The following is a 16,222-nucleotide window of genomic DNA, read 5'->3' as shown; positions in this document are numbered from 1 at the left end:
ATGGTCTGCACTGGGGAGGCCTGGGCGCCACTTCAAAAGCGATTTCCCCATCCTGGCAGGGCAGGACATGTTCTCCTTGGTCTGGGAAGTCATAGCTGTATCCCTGTTCAACACTATACCTCTCTTTTGCTTGTTTCCTTCCCAGGAGCTGTGGAATCCGAGTGCGGCTGCCAAGAGGAATCCAGAAAAGCCAAAGAGCCCAAGCATGTCAGACCTTCCTGTAGCCACACACACACACACCTCAAACCCCAAGGAAGTGAGTGAGAATCACAGGCAGGGAGACAGCCAACCAGGTGAGCAACCACATCAGTCTGAGGGCTAAAGCAACAGGAAAGGGTTTTTGGCAGTTCTGTTCGTTTGGCAACATGAGGATTTGACCTGAGCTTACACCAAATTACCTCACGGCAAATGATTTTCTGCCGAGCACTACAGACGTTAGGCTGACTCCACTGAGCTCTTGGGCTGAAGACAGATGAATATATCCAAGATGACGACTTAGTTTCAGGTGTGATGGGGGGATTGCTTCTCCTCGTTCAGGAAGAGGTTAAATCCCAACTTTTTTTTCCACCTTTAGGGGAGGTTCTTCTGTTCAGAGCCAATAGGGGAGCTTTGGGTTTGGGTCTTGAGTTTGGTTTTGAGCCTTCTGGTTTGGCTCTGTATGGGTGTGGGTGTGTTTGTGCTTGTGGGTGGGGTGTGTGTATGTGTATTTGTGTATTTCCACATAGATGGCTAAGACTGTTCTTCCTTTTTATAAATATAAATCTCTCTCTCTCTCTCTTTTTTTTTTTTCTATTTGGGTCCATATGTTTTGAAGCTACCTCCTAGATGAATTGAATTAGACTATGCTATTTTTATTTACTTTTTAATGTTTTTAGTAATGAAATCACTGGTTGGAACCTTATGCAGTTTGGTGCTATAATAGGATTTGCCAGGGTTCCATTGTACTCTAAATTAGTTTTAAATTTCTGCCCCTTGCCTTCCTTTTCATTTATGTTAAATGTTACTATTATGTGAAGAGAAGGGATTTTAATGATAGTAAGAAGGTATTTAGAGACTCCTGCTCTACTGCTCGTAAAAAAAAAAAAAAAAATACAATCAACAGGGAAGTTGGAGCCCTGAAACAACTCTCAGGCAGAGATGTTAATGCCCACACTATCGACGTTTGGGGCTAGATAATTCTGTATTGTAGGGTTTTTTCCTGTGCATTATAGAATTTAGTGACAGCCCAGGCCTTGACCCACCAATTGCCAGTAGCACTCAACTCCCCCGGTGTGCAACTGGAAAAGTACCATGGAGGATAAAATTGCTCCCAGTTGAGAACCATTGCTTTAGGGATAAATTTTTACGGAGGAAGAGAGAGAGAGAAAATAGTGAAGATGGAGACTATAGAGCTATTGATTTTGCTTTTTAAATATGTTACCTGTGTAGTTCCAAAGAAAGTATTGGCTTGACCAAAATTTTGTTCGGGTTTTCCATAACAACTTTTTGATCAACCCAATACATCTTTTGCAGGTGAGGCCTGCCAGTAAAATTCTTGCTTCACCTTCAGTTCAGTTCAGTCGCTCAGTTGTGTCCAACTCTTTGTGAGCCCATGGACTGCAGCATGCCAGGCTTCCCTGTCCATCACCAACTCCCAGCTGTCCATCACCAACTCCCAGTTGTCCATCACCACCAGTTACCTATCCTTTATTGACTGGCATTTGGTTTAGATTAATATAACAGTTGCAACTCACTTAGAACAAGGATTCATTTTGCTGTTCTCATGATCAACTGAAGAACTTCTGAGTATTCATATCCTGCAATACTTTCTTTAAAGGGGACAGCCTGATCTCTGGGTGCTTTTATAGCACTGGCTTATTGGTTGGTGAACGAGATTCAAAGGAGGGCTTCCCTGATGGCTAAGATGTTAAAGAATCTGCCTGCAATGCAGGAGACTTGGGTTTGATCCCTGGGTCAGGAAGATCCCCTGGAGGAGACAATGGCAACCCCCTCCAGTATTCTTGCCTGATAATTCCATGAATAGAGGAGCCTGGCGGGTCCCAGTCCATGGGGTTGCAAAGAGTCAGACATAGCTGAGTGACCAACACACACATTAGAACAATGATTGATTTTGATGCTCTCAGGATCAACTGAAGAACTTTGGGTATTTGTATCCTGCAGTACTTTCTTTGAAAGGGACAGCCTGATCCCTGGGTGTTTTTATAGAGCTAGCTTATTGGTTGGTGAACAAGATTCAAATGAGGCTCGTGTGAAATTTTAATTGAGGGGTGAATTGAATGAAGAAAGACACCCACAATACACTTTAATTTATGAATGGGAGGTCAGATACACAAGTTAATGACCGGTTTGACTGAATTGACCATCTTCTACAGTACTGAAATTGTCCAGAGTATTGCCTTCTTCCTGTATAGGATTGTAATTCATTTGCTCTGTGCTCAATCTCCTTCCAAATTCACTCTCCCTCTAGTAGAATGTTTCAGTTGCCAGACAAGTGGAGTCATGTATCCACTGTGATTTAACATTCAATGTCCTGCTGTCTTTATTTCAAAAATTTTTTTTCCTCTTTATTCACTCTTCACATGAACATACATGTTTGCCAGGCACGTTCTTGCATTTCCTTTTTCTCTTCCATCCTTCCTGCCCTTGTTTTCTTCCCTTTTCTCTGACTGCAGGAACTGTCAGGTGGCCTGGCTGGCATCGTCTTACCTTCTTTTGAACTGTGTTACCCAGAGACCTCCGTTTATTATGCCTCGGGCACGCTCTGTCTTGAATACTGGATCTCTCTGAGGGATAGTTAATGATCTTTGCAGCAAATGAAGGTGAACTGTAGCCACATTATTGTGATAATACAGCCAACTGTATGGAACAGATTGAGCTGAGCTTTGAACAGCTGGGGCTGGCAGAGTGAGTCTTGACTTCTCTCGGAAGGGTTCCAGAACTGCCAAATCATCAAACTTGAAGGGGAAAGAGGGACAAGAAAGGTTAGGGGAAGAGTGGTTCCTGCAGGTACTTTTTGCTTTTGTGATCTACCTTTCTGGAAATTTTGCCGGTTTGTAGATGGGGTGCAGCGCAGATCTATTTGAACCCAGGGGCTGCTGTCACTGTGTTTGGACTTGTCTGCTTCGTGGCTGGGATGGTATTTTCATGTTCATTTGCAGGCACGGAACATGTGATGGATATATGCTTCTGGTAAAGCTTGTGCTGCCCTGATGTCCATGAGACCATTTGTAGTTTAAGGATGTGCAGCCTGAACAAAACCCTAATACAAATTCATAAAGGCTCTGTTGGAACCTTTGCACTTGGACTGTTGTGAGGCTTTGTGATGGATGTAATAAATGGACATCAGTGTGGGGTATGGCAGATATTATAAATTGGTGGCCCATAGAGCCAGATCTAGCCCTCAAATATGCTGTTTGCCCTTACAAGGAAGTGTATGTGTGTGTGTGTTCAAAGAACTAGCTGGCAATGTTGGTTTGTTTTTTTTAATTACATAAAAATCTGGTTAATCTACCCAAAGAAGCCAAAATATCTGGCTTCCCCAAAGCCATCATCTCCCATGGCACACCCCAGCGGGGGCTGCTAACTATGGCCCCGTCCCTGTGTCCAGTAGGGAAGGCAGGGGCTTTGCAGCGCACAGAAGTCCTTGTCTGGCACCCTCACACTCACTTCTCAGTGGGCTTCTGCCAGAGAAGATCAGGGGACAGCAGATAGAGACTTTGGGATGGGGAAGAATTGGGTTTGACTTCTAGTTCACAGCCAGCTTTGCCAATTTGGGCAAGTGACGTACCTTTCTGAGTCTTACTTTCCTTGTGCATAAAATGGAAATAAAATTCTCCACCTCATGGTTGTAGTAAAGAACATGAATTGAGGTAGAAAATTTGACACTCGTAAAAAAAGAGCCATGATGCTACACACATCAGCCATCACTGTAATTTTTAGCTGCTATGTATCGTAGATGACTTGAGGCCAATCATTTATAGAGTCACATTCACTATGTTATATAAGACTAGACGAACACTTCTATTACTCAGGACAATGAGAGGACTTGTGTCTGGGCTTCTCATATTTCTGTTTTTGTCTTCAATACAGAATTTACAGTGTCTCTAGGGCAGTAACATTATAGAAACTGAGTTCTTAGGGGTGGCATTATCTGAAGAGAGAAAAATCTTACAATTTAGCTCATTTTAGGTAGACAACTTGGTTTTCTTTTGACTGAGTCATGACTTAGTAATTATGGTCTGAACTCTTGAAGTTTCTGTCTCCCCATCCCAATTACATTCAAAATAAGTTTGATGATAATGCTGAGGATTGAATATACTCAGCATTTTCATGGAAGGAAAGCTGCAGAAATGAGAGTGGTATATCAATTAATATATTTCCTTAAAAGGGGGAGTTGAATTTAGTTCTTGTGAGGCTTGCAATCTATTGAAGACAGCAGTGTATCAGCATGTTGTGCTCACAGATTCTTTAAGATTTCAAGGGATTTTTTTTTTCCTACGTTATTGCACTCAATATCTTTTCTCTCTAATCTCTGACCTTTGACATCTATCAGAAGGTTCCAGAATGCATTTGACTTCCATACTAGGTGGGCTTCCTGCTTATTACATATGTAGTTAGGAAATACCGGTTTTTCCGCCTATTTTTCTACTTCCTGCAAAGATGGGTTTCCTTTAGATGTGGATATTTCCCTTAAATGCATATTCCTGTCTCAAAATGGTAAGGGAAAGCAGGGCAGTAATTTCTTACTGTATTACACTTTGTGAATATATTTGGAAAACTCCTGTGTTCTAGTGAAAAACTTCTTAGAAGAAGGAAGCAAGGTGGCTAGAAATGTTAAGGCTGTTGTGAGACCAGTGGGAGAAATGTACATCAAAGGTGAAAAGTGAGCTGTGATTTGGTATAGAGTTTTGGTATAGCTTTGGTATAGAGTTCAGAATTCAAACCACGCCATGTGATAAACAGTTATGTTGTCAAGTATTGTCTTAAATCCACCTTGGATGAGTGAATGCCATTATTAGAGTAGAAGGTCCCTGAGCAGAAGGCATAAGAGAAGAAAATATTATTTTTAGAGCCCTTCTTCTAAAACCTTTCTGAAGGGACATGTAAGTCTACCTCTGGGCATTGAAATCGGGCCCATATCTAGATCTGATTCCAGGTAATTACTCAGAACCCCCTTTTCTTCCAGCCTCTACCTGATGCTGTGCATGGAGGAGGTTCAGGGAGAGAGGGAAGGAGATGAAGTGAGGAGGAGGGCAGAGTGTGGCTGGAAGTGGGGTGATTTGGAGAATGAAGGTGATTTGCACTAAAGATTCAAATCACTGGAAGTATTGTGGCATGTTTAGGAAATAGTTGAATTGATCCATATGAAGTTGTTAGTATTTCAGTTGTACAAAAATGGCAATTTTACACAGTTCAACCAAAAATAACAAGTATCACATTTTTGCTAGAATTGCTGTCTGTCCTGCAGCTGGGTGTATGGAGTGGTTTTAAAAGCCAGAGGTATTTTGGCATCCAATTGGAGATTTTATTTTGTGTGGGTATATGATTTTCCTAGAATATACAAATATTTTTTGCCTTGAATTTTTCTTATCAGGCTTTTCTAAAATTATAGTTATTGCCTCAGATCTTACAGTGGAAGAGACTAAAAGGACAGTCCAGTCTGAGGAGGAATGAAGCTCATGGATCTCACCAGATCTTCGCCCGGGAATGTGTGTGGCCGGCTGGGTTTGTTTGTAGGGCACTGGAAATCCCAAAATTGGGTTTTGACCTTAGCTGACTTTACATTTGTTAGTTTTGTTTTGAAAATAAGAAATGGATGTGAAAAGACGAGGAGTTACCCATATGAACATGATTTACTAAACCGCGTCCACTTTAGGGTAGATTGAACCTTGTTGAAAGTTGTGACATTTGCTCAAGAAAGCATTGTTTCCGCCTCTGTTTTGGTGGGACAGGGTGATTCTGTGAATGCTGTTAGTTTTGGGCATGAAACAAATTGACTTAGTTAATAAAAAGTAAGTCCTTAAGAAAGCCTGGAAGTAGTAAAGTCCATGGTCCTTGGATGCTGGTAGCTGGGGGTGGGGTAGGGTGTGAGTGTGTGTAAACATGTATGATTCTTGGGGGCAGGGGGTGGGGAGGTTTGTTCCGAGTGAAAGAGACAGATGCTTCCTTTGCTGGCTTGTTTCCTGGTTTTCAAAGCCTCGTTTTTTGTTGTTGTTTTATTTTAAGGTTGGGTGCCTTTTTGGTTTGTCTGTGAGGGCGTGGTGAGTCCGCACGCACAGGCACCCACCTCTATAACTTGTTATTCCGTGCGCTGTGTCAAGTGGAAGGTGCGAGGCTCCACCAACTGCTTTGAGCAGAGCCCACTTCCCTTCACCCACAGAGCCCATGGAGCAGTTATACCAACATCAATCAAGGGAAACCCACAGGCTGCACTCACACCGTTGAAGCAGGTGCATGAGTGAGCATTCTCCGCCAGGCGCACGTGATTGAGGTGTACCTCGGTGTCCTGCCCACAGATGTCAGTTACGATGACTGTGTGGGGCTGCGCCCGCTCCCTGCAGAACCAGGACCAGCCTGTAGTACTTAGAGGACAAAGGAAGTGTCACTCACAGCATCACAGTTGCTGATGTACTGACACCAGGGGGAAAAGTGCATTGTCTAGTCTCTGTGTGTGTGCATACATTGATATAGATCAAATATAGGCATGCAGATGTATGCATATGCAAGTGTAGATGTACACGTGTGCATGCACACATGTGAATTTAAAGCAGAACTCAAGTGGGCCATGAGATAGAGATTATGAACGTCAAATATCCCTTAGTATTTGACAATAAGGGAAAGAGCTATTTTAAAAAAGGTGCATTTCTCGGGACTTCCCTGGTTGGTTCAGTGGTTGAGACTTTGCCTTCCAGTGCAGGGGTTCAGTCCCTGGTCAGGGAACTAGACCCTCCATGCTGTAACTAAAAGTCCTTCGTGTTAACAACTAAGACCTGGCACAGCCAAATAAAAAATATTTTTAAATAAAAAGGTATATGTCACTTTCAAAATTGCATCATCCTGATGTATATTGAGCTTTAGGAAATTCCTACAGAAGTTTTAAACGATTTTTAAAAAGAAGAAACATTTAACACTAAGGCTTCAATATATGTTGTTCCTTTTAAATCGTTTTTAGTTCCCCAAAGCTTCTTAACTGAGATGCTTCAAAATACTATGTATATTATTTATATTCAAATATGTGAAAAATCTCCCTCTAAGCAACATAAAGCAAAATGAAACATTTTGTGAAACTACTAAATCTGGCTAAGTTTGAGAATAATTCTAAACTCCAGTGTCACTATAGGAGTGGGAAAATACAAAATATTGGGGAAATTTTATATGCTATCTGGAGATTATTTTGCAAAATAAAAGATCAAAAGTCACAAAATGTGTCTATTCATAGTTCTGCCAGTGCAACTTCTAGGCAGATTTGTCCTAATAGCATAATCAAATGTGTATAAAAAGATTTTACTGCAAGAATACTTTATCACAAACTTATTTTTTGATATATTTTGTTATAAATATCTAAACAGTATTACAGTGGTCAGATACATTATAGTAGACATATCCAGTAAAATACTAAATGAGGCATTCAAAGAATGCTGTAGATTTTTCTGCGATCTCACTTAAAAAAAAAATACCTTGTTTATATGTATCCATGAATGTGGCTAGGCGTTGTCATACTCTGGGAGGTTATACATAAAGTTAAAAGTTGGTATCTCTAGGTGATTTGAGAATAATTAGATATCTTTAGTTTGCTTTAGCAAAGGGCAATTATGGAAATAGTACTTTAAGCATAAAAGCTATCTACAAATTCTTATAGAAGCCAAGGAGGAAAAGTGCGTATCCCCCCAGACGACTGTTTGCTGCTGCTGCTGCTAAGTCACTTCAGTCATGTCCAACTCTGTGTGATTCCGTAGATGGCAACCCACCAGGCTCCCCGTCCCTGGGATTCTCCAGGCAAGAACACTGGAGTGGGTTTCCATTTCCTTCTCCAGTGCATAAAAGTGAAAAGTGAAAGTGAAGTCGCTCATTCGTGTCCGACTCTTGGTGACCCCATGGACTGCAGCCTACCAGGCTCCTCCATCCATGGGATTTTCCAGGCAAGAGTACTGGAGTGGGGTGCCATTGCCTTCTCCGAGATGACTGTTTAGCAGATATCAAAGGCTTCTGATTGATTAATTCAGTGATATGTGTGTGCCAGGTACCATACAAGGCTCTATTGTCTTGCTCTGTACTTCTCATATGGTGAATGGCTTAATCACTTCTGATACACTGGTTTGTGTGGCTTTACTAACAGAGTTAATAATACCAATGTGAAAATTCTGATATATACATGTAAATATTAAGACTAAAAGAGTGACCTTTTGCTTCATGTTTTGACATATGTTTTATCCGCTCTACACTGTCTCACATAGTTAGATTTTTCCTACCATGTGGATGGTTGGCAACCTCGGATGTCTTGGGAGGCAAAAGCAGATAGGAATATCTTTGGGAAAACTTGACACCATTCACAAAAACCTTGAAAGAACACTGAGAAGCTTGTTGGCAAGTGCTTTGAAAAATCTGACTTCTTATTTTGTAACTTTTTTGGTTTTGAAACTCAATCTTGGTTTAATGTTCAGCAGGTGTCCTCTGGGGAGTTAGGACAGGGTTTGAAGGGTGGGAGATTAGCGTGATGAATTTGATGTCCAGGCATCTGGAATGTTGAGACTGTGGAGGATGTAAGTGTGAGGTTTAGATGAGGGATGTCTGCCCGGAGGAGGATCAGGATTTCGGCAGACTTGGAGAGACTCATTGAGAAGTTTTAAGTGCCTCTTTGAGCCCCTCAGAGTCTGCCCAAGGGCTAAGCTGCATCTGATGGCCAGTTCCTTTCTCACTGTGATGGTCCTGGAAGTATAACCTTCCTCATGGATTCTCAACACTTCAGCCTCTCGTACTAGCATGAGAATAGAAATTTAAGAATTCTAGCTTAATTTACCCAGGGCTCCAGAATGAAAAAGATTTTTTTCATGAGTTCAGCTATAAAAATAGCAAAGATTCTTGAGAAGAAGGGTTTGTTTTGGATGAATACCAATTTGCCAAGTTGCTCTGTGTGTGTGTGTGTGTGTCTGGGGGAATGATTATGGCTTCTTGAACTTGGTTCATTTCTTTCCCATTGGTGAAGGGAAGACATTAAACTTTGGATTTGGTTCTATTTCCATTGTCCAGTGAATCAGGAGAGCTAGCCCCATAAGTTACCCCGCTGCTGTGGGAGAATTTGTCATAATCACTTCCTCCTTTTTCTTTCTACCCTTCTCTTGTTAAAGCTGATCTGGAGTCCTTAACTAACTGCCTTGGGAGTAGTTTGAAGTATAAAAGGTAGGCATTGTGGTGGCATTTGAGGGATTCTTGAGACAAGCCCAGAGTGATAAAAATCAATAATTGAAGGAATCACTTGCCTTAAAACAAACAAACTTGTAAATAGAACAAGATTGTACAAATTGTGTCTTTAGGCAGCTAATCTAATCACACACGGAAGGCAGCCTGTTTTCTTACTTGCTGGACCACTTCCACTATATATTCTCACAGGGAACAATATATTAAGTACAGTGTTTAGAAATATTTGTTGAATCCCACTGTCTGATTTTGGCAAATCCCAAGGAAAAAAAAGGATATGTCTTGGACTGCTTGAGCCTTCCTGGGAGGATGTTGGAGTTTTCCCAGCGAGGCTGGCTTCACATTGTGGGAAACACTGGTTTAGTAGATAACACTGTTAGAATTTATATTCAAAAGGCATTGAGTTTTTTTTTTTTTTTTTTGGTTTTTGGAGCAGCCACAGCTGATCTTATATCTCTCAGGATCTGAAAAAACCCAAAGTGTATGCTAATCTTTCCTTATGTTGATGCTGTCATTTCCTTGCAAAGGGCACCCGGGTTTCTGACCCCCTCATCCTGTTTCAGCAGCAGGGTGATCTCACCAACACTGAAACATCCAGAATCAGAAGAGAAGACAAGGGCGGTAATAAGTGAGAGTGGGTGAAAGATAGGCCGTTATAGGGTCAAATATCCATTGGCCAGTGCTTTCTTCTCTTATGGAATGTTGGCGCATCAGGATTAAAATTTAGAGGAAAACAAGGCAGAGCACTGTGTGATATAAATCACAGCAATGTTTTCTTGGATCCATCTCCTAAAGCAAAGGAAATAAAAGTAAAGATAAACAAATGGGACCTAGTCAAACTCAACAAGCTTTCTGCACAGCAAAGGAAACCATTGACAAAACAGAAAGGTGACCTAATGAAATAGAAATATTTGCAAATGAAGAGACTGATAAAGGGTTAATATATATATATATTATATATATAAAATATATATAATATATATAAATAGCTCATACAATTCAACATCAAGAAAAGATCCCAAACAGCCCAATTAAAAAATGGGCAGAGGAACTGAATAGACATTTTTTCCAAAGAGGAAATGCAGATGGCCTAGAGGCACATGACAAGCTACTCAATAAGGAACCATCAGGAAAATGCAAATCAACATCACCATGAGATATCACCTCCCACCTGTCACAGTGGCTGTCATCAAAAATAACTCCGGTAATAAATATTGACAAAGATGTGGAGAAAAGGGAACCCTTATATACTGTACGGAGAAGGCAATGGCACCCTACTCCGGTACTCTTGCCTGGAGAATCCCAGGGATGGGGGAGCCTGGTGGGCTGCCGTCTATGGGGTTGCACAGAGTTGGACACGACTGAAATGACTTAGCAGCAGCACCAGCATATACTGTAAGTGGGAATGTAAATTGGTGCAGCCTTTGTGGAAAACAACACAGAGGTTTCTCAAAAAAAACTAAAAATAGAACTATTGTATGATCCAGCAGTTCCTCTAATGGGTAAATTATCTGGAAGAAAACAACCAAAAACACTAATATGAAAAGATACAGGCACCCCAGTGTTTACAGCAGCATTATTTACCATTGCTAAGGTATGGAAGCAACCTATATGTGTCCAAGTTGGCTTAAAGCTCAACATTCAAAAAACTAATAAGATCATGGCATCTGGTCCCATCACTTCATAGCAAATAGATGGGGAAACAATGGAAACAGTGACAGACTTTATTTTTGGGGACTCCAAAATCACTGCAGATGGTGACTACAGCCATGAAATTAAAAGACACTTGCTCCTTGGAAGAAAAGTCATGACCAACCTAGACAGCATATTAAAAAGCAGAGATATTACTTCGCTAACGAAGGTCCATCTAGTCAAGGCTATGGTTTTTCTAGTAGTCATGTATAGATGTGAGAGTTGGACCATAAAGAAAGCTGAGCGCTGAAGAATTGATGCTTTTGAACTGTGGTGTTGCAGAAGACTCTTGAGAGTCCCCTGGACAGCAAGGAAATCAAACCAGTCTATCCTAAAGGAAAGCAGTCCTGTATATTCATTGGAAGGACTGATGCTGAAGCTGAAACTCCAATACTTTGGCCACCTCATATGAAGAGCTGACTCATTTGAAAAGACCCTGATGCTGGGAAAGATTGAAGGCGGAAAGAGCAGGGGATAACAGAGGATGAGATGATTGGATGACATCATTGACTCAATGGACATGAGTTTGAGTAAGCTCCCGGAGGGACAGGGAAGCCTGGCTTGCTATAGTCCATGAGGTCGTAAAGAGTCAGACACGACTGAGCAACTGAACTGAACTGAAGTGTCCAAGGACAGATGAATGGATAAAGAAAATGTGGTATATATACAATGGAATACATACATCCTTAAAAAAGGATAAAATGTTGCTGAATACATACATATAGCCATACAGTGCATACATACATGCATACAATGTTGCAGAATACACACAGCCATAAAAAAGAATGAAATGTTGCCGTTTGCAGCAACAGCATTAGGCTAGGGGAAACTAGTCAGACAAAGGCAAGCACTGTATGCTGCTGCTGCTGCTAAGTTGCTTCAGTCGTGTCCGACTCTTTGTGACCTCATGGACTGTAGCCCGCCAGGCTCCTCTGTCCATGAGATTCTCCAGGCAAGAATACTGAAGTGGGTTGCCATGCCCTTCTCCAGGGGATCGCCCCAACCCGGGGATGGAACCTGAAGCTCAGAGTTCTTCTGCACTGGCAGGCGGGTTCTTTACCACTAGCGCCACCTGGGAAGCCCCATCCCTTATATGGGGAATCTAAAAAATACACCAAGTACTGAAGATAACAAGACTCACAGATACAGAGAACAAAGTAGTGGTTACCAGTAGGGCTAGTGGAAGAAGGGGTGGTATAGGCATAGGCGATTAACAGATACTAACTATTAGGTATAAAATAAACTGCAAGTGCGCAGGCCCTACCGACCTCCTGCGCCTCCACACTTACCGGGCTCTGCAGGCAGGTGAGGTGGAATTCCCGCGCTGTTCAGCTGTGGTCTCAGCTTGCTTGCTGTCTGTCCTCTGGGTGCAGGGAATCCTGGCAGTCAGGATAGGCGACACAAGTACTGCCAAGGCTGATGGAGCCGCAGCCACGCCACCCTCCCCTGCCCTCACCCTGATGACCACAGTTGGTGAGGAGGGTGCGCTGCCTTGGCCAGAGGTGGGGGCTCCCGGCTGCAGAGAGCAGCCTGAATGGCTGGATGGAGCCACAGCAAGGGCCAGGAGTTGAAAGAGGTGATGAGCTGGAGGAGGAAGAACAGGAGGAAGTATATATTAAAAAAGAAGCATTATACATTAATCACTGTGGGGAATAGAGCCAATACTTTATAGTAATTATAAAAGGTATAGCCTTTACAAATGGTGACGCAGTCTATTGTACACACCTGTAACTTATACTGTAAAGCAACGATACTTCAGTAGCAGAAGAAGTGGAGAAGGAAATGGCAACCCACTTCAGTATTCTTGCCTGGAAAATTCCATGGACAGAGGAAACTGGTGGGCTACGGTCCATGGGGTCGCAAAGAGTCGGCCACGACTGAGCACATCAGCAGCAGCAGCAGAAGAAAAGTTTTGGCAAGATCTTTAAGCTAATTTTGCTTAAATGTGATCATCACAGAGCATTGATGGAGTAATCGAAATTTGTGATAAAAATGAAATATTTAGAAAGTACTATATGACCCCTTTATTTAAAAAGGTGTACTGAAATAAAAATGCAGTATTATGAGGAATTTAAGTGAAATAAATTCCTTTAAGTTTCTCAGCATGTATCTGGCATAAAATCGTTGTAATCGATCTTATGCAAGGGCTTATGTTACTGCGTTATCCACTGGTGTTTAAATGAGAGTAAACATATCTGGCCAAGTTTTTTTTTTTTTGCTTTTTAGCTTGTAACTTTGGGAAGCTATTTAAGCTATAATATCTCATCTCTGGAAAGGAGATAAGAGCATCAGCCTCAGAGGGTTTTAAAGTAAACTTTATTTTAGAAGAGTTTTAGATAAACAGAAAAGTTGCAAAGATAGGAAGAAAGTATTCACGTAGTCTTTACCTAATTTCCCTTAATGTTATCATGTTGCTTTACAGTGGTGTGTTTGTCAAAACTAAGGAACCAACAGCAGTACTTGATTGTTAACTAAACTCTACAGTTTATTTGGACTTCACTAGTTTTCCTCTAACGTCCTTTCTCTTCCAGGATCTCGTCCCGGATACCGCACTACATTTGTTCGTCGTGTCTAAGACACCTTCGATCTATGACTGTTTCTCTGACATGTTTCTGATGACCTTTACAGTTTCACGGAGTGCAGGTCAGTCTATTGTAGAGTGCTCCTCATTTGGAACTTGTCTGATGTTTTTGCATAATTAGACTGCCTATGGGTTTTTGAAAGACTGCAGAGGTGAACCATGATTTGGGGATGCACAGTTAGACATGACTGAGCAGCTAACACATCCGCTATCAACATGGCTTGTCACTGTTGAGCTTTCCCTTGATCCCCTGGTGGAGATAATGTTGGCTAGGTTTTTCCATCAAGTTCCTCTTTTTACCCCCTTTTCCATATTTTTAGAAGCACATCCCTAGGCATAGATCATAGCGTTGTTTGAAGGTTAAATGAGATGGTAAACCTCTTAGCACAGAGTACGGTGCTTAGAAAACCCTCATTAAATGTGACTGTCATTGTTGCTTTTGCTCTCGTAGTCCCCTTAAGTACTTAAAAATCTTTACAGCACCTTCCTTGTATTTATACCGTTCTCAGTCCTCTATTGATGTTGATCAGAAAGTAAAAATAAGAGCGCTCACAAACTTCTCAAGTGAGATGGCTATACTCAAAGTCACTCTAGGACAGGGAGTATGAGAAGTCACTTGAGCGTTGCCACTGAAAGGTCTTGCTAAATTGGGACCATCAGCATCTGGTCCTATTTCAAGGGTTGGCATCAGTCATCAAGGATGAGCATGGAGATGACAGTGGAGGGGGTGGGGGTGGCTGACAAGTCTTGGGCATGAAAGAAAAATGGAAAGTAATTTAGGAGCTATGCCTACATTATGGTGAGAGCCCCTACTCCTTACCACCCTCCATGGTCAAATTTGATAGCTTTCAGGTAGAATTCTCAGTTCTTAGATAAGAACTGTCTTCCAGCACTTCTATATAAAATGAGGGCCTTGTTCTATGACCTGAGACGCTTCAAAACTCTTGCAGTTGTTGCTGGAGGTATTCGCTGAGCCTGGATAATAGAGCTTGGAGTCCTGTGAAACCGTGTCTGTTGGAATAAATACGAACAGCTGGTTTCTTGTACAGATAGTGTTTGGCATGAATTTTTTATTTAAGTCTCTCCATGTATCTGGTAAACAGTAAGCAGTATTTAAACACTACTTAAAGCCTCCCAAGTCTCCTTCCAATAAATTTCCTTCACTCCTCCCCATTTAAAAGTTCAGTGTGTAGGGCAGGGTTAATGTAGCAGAAAAGGAATGCTAGGAAAGTATTTTCTGAGCTAGAGAAAATAAGGTTCCTCTTCTATGTATTCTTTCCCATTTGACCTTCAGCTTCTCTCTTAGATAACGCATTTTTGGGGACTGTTTCTTGGGAAAGCAAGATTTATGCAGATATTCTTTTACTGGTGTGGATGTACTAAGTGGAGAGAGACACATTTGTGTTAAAATGGAATCCTCTGTCCCTGTGTTCTTCAAGGGGAGAAGATTTACATCTGCATTAAGGGTAGATGGTGAACTGTTCACTTCGTATTCTTTAAATGACTAGCAAGCAAACTGTTTTCCATTTTCTGTTGTGAATTTCAGCCTTAACATGCTTACTTGAGACTGAGAATGCCTTTCCTGTCCTACAGAGAACCCAGCACGCCCTTGAAGAACATTCATGGCATCATTCATTTATTCTGTTGTCTTTGTTATTCACAGTAGAAAGAAATTTTTAAATTTAAATCTGCCAAATTAATGTTGGGCGTCTAAAGGAGTATAAACTATGATGTTGTATTGTATATAGTCTTGCTTGTATTGTTTTTTCAAGCAAACAGTGAGTTCCCTGGCCTGGAGGCTGGGAATATAAATAAAGATAAGATAGGGATCTACTTCACCAATCAAGTGATAACCTTTATGGGCTCCAGGAGATTTTTATTATTCTTTTAAGACTTTGCAGGACTTTTGCGGTCATCAGGGTTGCTCTGTGACTTCTTGGACAAAGCTGAAAAGTCACCATGGGGTTTGCTTTTATCCCTTTCTACCTATCTTAGTGGGAACCTGCGCATTTCCATTCTGGAGGGGCCTGATGGAAAGACCCCCCTGACCTAGGTCAGGCAGGTAGTGTGAGCAAGAAGCAAACTTCCATTATTACATGTCAGTAGAATGTAGGAAGATGTGTTCCTGCGATATTATCAGCTTGTCCTGACTAATCCAGTCGACGTTCTGATATCTTTCAAGTCTCTAGAATTAAGGCCTAAATATTTAAGCTGTTGAGGGGATATTCACAGCTGTGATGATGGCAAGGGTAGGAAGTCTGCACACATGGTCGTTACTATCACACAGGACCTGGGTGGGCAGTTTATACTCTGAGAGGTGTGACCTACACTTCAGTATATTGTTAATATTTCTTCATGGAGATTATATCCCTTCTCACCTGCATGTCTGCTTCTCAGTCTTTACATAATGGAGATTAATTCTAAAAAAGGGAAAAATCAATGTGTGTACACACACACACACACACACACACGCACACACACACACACACACACACTAGCTTACCCTCCCAAGAGTCACATGAGAGATTTTGATGC

The 16,222-nt window shown here is 41.6% G+C and overlaps 1 long non-coding RNA gene across 6 annotated transcripts in view; it reads left to right on the top strand.

Annotated features, from left to right (window-relative positions):
- LOC100847951 (uncharacterized) overlaps positions 1–16,222 on the top strand; it is a 413,745-nt gene that overhangs the window by 321,163 nt on the left and 76,360 nt on the right. For all 6 annotated transcript variants that reach the window (XR_003032262.2, XR_814917.3, XR_003032257.2 and 3 more), the window contains 2 exons: positions 146–293; positions 13,638–13,749. This is a non-coding gene — a long non-coding RNA (uncharacterized lncRNA). The remainder of the gene's footprint in view (positions 1–145; positions 294–13,637; positions 13,750–16,222) is intronic.

The sequence above is a fragment of the Bos taurus genome, chromosome 23, assembly GCF_002263795.3.
Source record: "Bos taurus isolate L1 Dominette 01449 registration number 42190680 breed Hereford chromosome 23, ARS-UCD2.0, whole genome shotgun sequence".
NCBI classification, from domain to species: Eukaryota; Metazoa; Chordata; class Mammalia; order Artiodactyla; family Bovidae; genus Bos; species Bos taurus.
This window is presented reverse-complemented; position numbering and strand designations above follow the sequence as displayed.